The sequence below is a fragment of the Homarus americanus genome, unplaced genomic scaffold (assembly GCF_018991925.1).
Source record: "Homarus americanus isolate GMGI-L3 unplaced genomic scaffold, GMGI_Hamer_2.0 scaffold5823, whole genome shotgun sequence".
In the NCBI taxonomy this organism is placed as follows: Eukaryota; Metazoa; Arthropoda; class Malacostraca; order Decapoda; family Nephropidae; genus Homarus; species Homarus americanus.
Genome location: NW_024740035.1, coordinates 155,272 through 160,249, shown reverse-complemented (window position 1 = coordinate 160,249; position 4,978 = coordinate 155,272).

The following is a 4,978-nucleotide window of genomic DNA, read 5'->3' as shown; positions in this document are numbered from 1 at the left end:
TACAAGAATCCCAGCAATGTAAGTTATATTCACCCAGGTCGTTTGGGTGGCAAATTATGAGAAGAGTTTAGTCACTCTTAAGTAATGATAAATAAACACGCAGGCCTTCAGCGCCAACTGTCAAATCTTATCTCAAATAAATAAACAAACACCAGACACTCTGTCACCTCACCCCCCCGCCCCCGCTCCCCTCCCTGTTCCCCCCTCTTCCCATGCTTGCTGGCTACCCCCCTCCTTGTGTTCCCAGACAAAAGATTGGTGATAACTTTATTCTTTAAGGTGTTTATTTTATATAATATCTCAGACTAAAGTTAGGAGATTATAATTTCATTGCTGGAATCCTTGTAAGACAGCCAATAATTTGAATATAAACATCATACATTTTGCTCAAGATATAAAAATTGTAGTACATTAGTGTACAATACTGTAGTACATTTTATAATACAGTATGAAGTTTTTCAACTGTATTTTTGGGTAGATTTACATAAATTTCTTCATTTATTTTCATCCATTTACATGCACACACCATACTAAAAGAAACATAAAAGAAATAAATGACCTTAGTGCAAAGCTGGAGTGCACATGTACTAATTTCATTACGGTACTAAAATTGTTATGTCTAGTGCAAATTACAGCATGTTTATATTCAAATTACTCAGTATATCACAAGAATCCCAGCAATGTTAATTATATTCTCCCAGGTCATTTCACTGGCATTTTAAAATGAGAGAAGCTTAGTAGGACTGTTAAATAAACACACAGAGACCTTCGGCTCAAACTGTCAAACACATCACCTCAACCCCTCGCTGGCTGGCTGGCTGGCTGCGTCCCTCCCCCCTCTCCCCTATCTGCTCAGCCAGGGTTTTAGGCTTACAGTTTTTATCTTATACAATATTACCCTGCTTTACATGGTTTTCACTTTCCGCGATTTCTCATTTACGCGGTAGGTACCTTGCCAGAACCAGACTTTCACTTTCCGCAGTGCATCTACTCATATATGTGGTGAAGTATAATTTTTTATTTTTTTAGCTCATAAAATTCATACAAATTACCCGGCCAGAATATAATTTGCATTGCTGGAATTCTTACAATATGATGATCATTTTGAATATAAACATCATGGATTTTGCATTAGACATACAAATTTTAGATCTAATATAATAATTTGGTTTACACAAAGGAAATATTTTATCGTTTGTGCAAAGTATATGAAGTTTACATTCAAAATATTTCCTGACCTGCAAGGAATCCAGAAATGTCAATTATATTATCCTAACCTTAGTCTGAGTTATTATTTATTACTAAAAATGTAAATATACTATTTTCTCCCAAACATGTCTCTGGTTGGGAGGGAGGGACGGACCCAACTAGGGCGGAGGTGGGGTATTTTGATTGACAGATAGTGTCCTTGAAGAATATTTCTTTGTTTATTTACTGACGATATTTGTTTTAGTTCATAAAATTCATACAAATTACCCGGCCAGAATATAATTTACATTGCTGGAATTCTTACAATATGATGATCATTTTGAATATAAAATCATGGATTTTGCATTAGACCTACAAATTTTAGATCTAATGTAATAATTTGGTTTACACAAAGCAAATATTTTATCTTTTGTGCAAAATATGTGAAGTTTACATTCAAAATATTCCCTGACCTGCAAGGAATCCAGAAATGTCAATTATATTATCCTAACTTTAGTCTTAGGTATTATTTATTACTAAAAGTTATAATCTAGTGTTTTCACCCAAACATTTCTCTGGTAGGGAGGGAAGGTGGGGGGTGGGGGGGAGGGTTGGGACCGACCCCCAGCTGGCGTGAGTGTGAGGAGGGGGGAGGCAAGGTGGGGTACTTTGATTGACAGATAGTGTCGTGAAGAATATTTTTTTTATTAACTGAAGATATTTGTTTTAGCTCATAAAATTCGTACAAATTACTCGGCCAGAATATAATTTAAATTGCTGGAATTCTTGCAATATGATGATCATTTTGAATATAAACATCATGGATTTTGCATTAGACATACAAATTTTAGATCTAACGTAATAATTTGGTTTACACAAAGCAAATATTTTATCTTTTGTGCAAAATATGTGAAGTTTACATTCAAAATATTCCCTGACCTGCAAGGAATCCAGAAATGTCAATTATATTATCCTAACTTTAGTCTGAGGTATTATTTATTACTAAACGTTAAAATCTAGTGTTTTCACCCAAACATTTCTCAGAGAGGGAGGAGCCAGTGAGCTGGGAAGAGGGGGTTGTGGGGGAGTTGAGTCCATTATTTGAATGGACATTAACCTGGCAACTGTATTTCTCTTAAATATTAATTGTGTGAGCATACCATCATAAAATTAAGATGTTATTTTTACTACAACATAGGTATTGTGTCGGAAAAAGTGGAGTTTGGGGGTCGGGCCAGTCTCTATTGGAATTAATCCCATATGTTCTGTTGTTTACTTTACGCGTTTTCCGCGGTACCCTGTGGGTTCAATTGACCGCGTAAATCGGGGTACTACTGTATATCTCAGACTAAAGTTAGGAGATTATAATTTGCATTGCTGGAATCCTTGCATGACAGCCAATAATTTGAATATAAATGTCATATATTTTGCTCAAGTGATAAAAATTGTAGTACATTAGTGTACATTTTATCATATAAAGTTTTTCAACTGTATTTTTGGGTAGATTTACATAAATTTCTTCATTTATTTTCATCCATTTACACGCACACACCATACTAAAAGAAATGTAATAGAAATAAATGACCTTAGTGCAAAGCTGGAGTGCACATGTATTAATTTGATTACGGTACTAAAATTGTTTTGTCTATTGCAAATTATAGCATGTTTATATTCAAATTAATCAGTATGTTACAAGAATCCCAGCTATGTTAATTATATTCACCCAGGTCATTTCACTGGCTTTTTATAAGAGAGAAGCTTAGTCACCTAAGAACTGATAAATATACACGCGTTAGACCTGGGCCTGTGCCAACTGTCAAACGTACTACCTCCCCTCACCCCACGCCCCCTCGCTCGCTCCCACCCTCTCTCTCCCCATCTGCTCGCGTTGCTGGAATCCTTGTAAAACAGAGAATAATTTTAATATAAACGTCATGTATTTTGCACAAGAGATAAAAGTTAATCACCTGTATCACATTACAGTAGTGATTTAAGAGTAAAAGTGTATATGTGTGTATACAGTCAACCCTTACTTTACGCGGTCCCACATTCCTCGTTTCCAGTTTACACTGTGCCCTGCCGGAACCCAGGATGCTCACATTCTGCGGTGCGTGTACCCCCTTTACACGGGTGAAGTATAATTTTTTTATTTAGCTCATAAAATTCATACAAATTACCCGGCCAGAATATAATTTACATTGCTGGAATTCTGACAATTTGATGATCATTTTGAATATAAACATCATATATTTTGCATTAGACATACAAATTTTAGATCTAAGGTTCACTCTGAGTAAATATGTTATCTTTTGTGCAAAATATATGACATTTATATTCAAAATATTCCTGGTCTTACAAGGAATCCAGCAATATCAATTATATTATCCTAACTTTAGTTTGAGGTTTCATTTATTACTATACCTTAAAATCTAGTGGTTTTTCCCCCAAAATTTCTCAAAGAGGGAAGAGCCAGCGAGTGTAGTGTGAGAAGAGGGGGAGGGAGTTGAGTCCATTGTTTGAATGGACATTAACTTGGCGACTGTATTTCTCTATTTCTCTTAAGTATTAATTGTGTGCATGTACCATCATAAAATTAAGAAGTTATTTTTACTAGAACATAGGATATTGTGTCGGAAAAAGTGGAGTTTGGGGGTCAGCCGGTCTCTATTTCATTTAATCCCATATGTTATGTTATTCACTTCCGCGGTACCCTGTGGGTTACATTAACCGCGTAAAGTAAGACCCAACTTTATAGTATTCCACATACACGTAAGTATAAATAAAAAGTTTATGTGATGATCGGACAACGTCCATTTCGGTTAACGTCACGTTTCCAAGAACGTATCTAGGACGTTAACCGGCGCATGACTGTATATACAATGACCCCTCGTTTAACGAACGCCTCGGTTAACGAAATTTCGGTTAACGAACTGCCTTCCATAAGGATCTTCAATTCGGTTAACGAATTTCTTACGAACCGACCTCAACATGTTTTCGCTTGCACTGACCGGGCAACCAGCTTTAGTATCAGTCCGCCAATACATTAATCGGTTCTAGGGCTTAAATTCCTTACTATTTTAGTAAATATCAAAAAGTTTACACTATTCAATAATTTTAAAAGTTTAATATTCAATTTTTTAGTCATTTTAACAATTATTGAACATAATTGAAGGTAAAGTGACTAGTTTAATGCGCGGCATCCAGCCTCTTAACACAGCAAACAGGCGTTAGTCTCTCTCTGTTTTCACTGGAGGTAACATCTTGCTTGAGACTCACTTCAACTAAATGCTTTTTTCTGTGTTTCCAAGCAAATTATTGGTCATTTTGAAATATATTTTACATATTGACAATATATAATGCAGTGCAGTGTTGATTTAAAAGAAAATAATCTTGAATTACACCGAGAGCTAAATTTTATGGGTGAAATGGCACCATGGGGTGACTTCTCTTCCACCCCAATGCCTTCTTCTTCTTCCTTCTCCTCCACCCATTCTAAATCCATCATCATCATCATCATCATCATCATCATCATCATCATCATCATCATCATCATCATCATCATCATCCAGGAGCCTTCTACATACACACCTCAAAGTAAGTGAACTTTTCTACCATTTTTGTTGAATTTAGGAAATTTTCGGTGAGCTGGAACCAATTACCCAAAAACCCATTGAAACAATGGTTTCGGTTAACGAACTTTTCGGTTAACGAACGACCTTCTGGAACGGATTGAGTTCGTTAACCGAGGGGTCACTGTATATGTATATATATTAATTTCATATATCCTGTA